The following is a 329-nucleotide window of genomic DNA, read 5'->3' on the forward strand; positions in this document are numbered from 1 at the left end:
TTTCTTCTGGGTCTTACTCTTTTGTGCCCTTTTCAGGGACTGGAGGGGGCATGGCTGTCTCAGGTTTTTGCATGTTGATCTATTTCTGACAAACAGAAGAAGTGATTTAGGATTCCCGCTGATATGAATCTCAATCTCACACTTTACTCTCAAAGTCAGTGTTGGTCAGTTCCTGCGAAGCTGACACTCTCATGTTTCTTTGATTAATCACGTATTTCCTATCTCTTAAGTGTTGCTGAACTGACTAATGCCCTTTTTATTATTCCTCACTAGCTGTAAAGAAGAAGCAAAAGTATACTAGTGTGCATGAGGCAGTGAAAGCTGGTGAT

The sequence above is a fragment of the Athene noctua genome, chromosome 1 (assembly GCF_965140245.1).
Source record: "Athene noctua chromosome 1, bAthNoc1.hap1.1, whole genome shotgun sequence".
Taxonomy (NCBI): domain Eukaryota; kingdom Metazoa; phylum Chordata; class Aves; order Strigiformes; family Strigidae; genus Athene; species Athene noctua.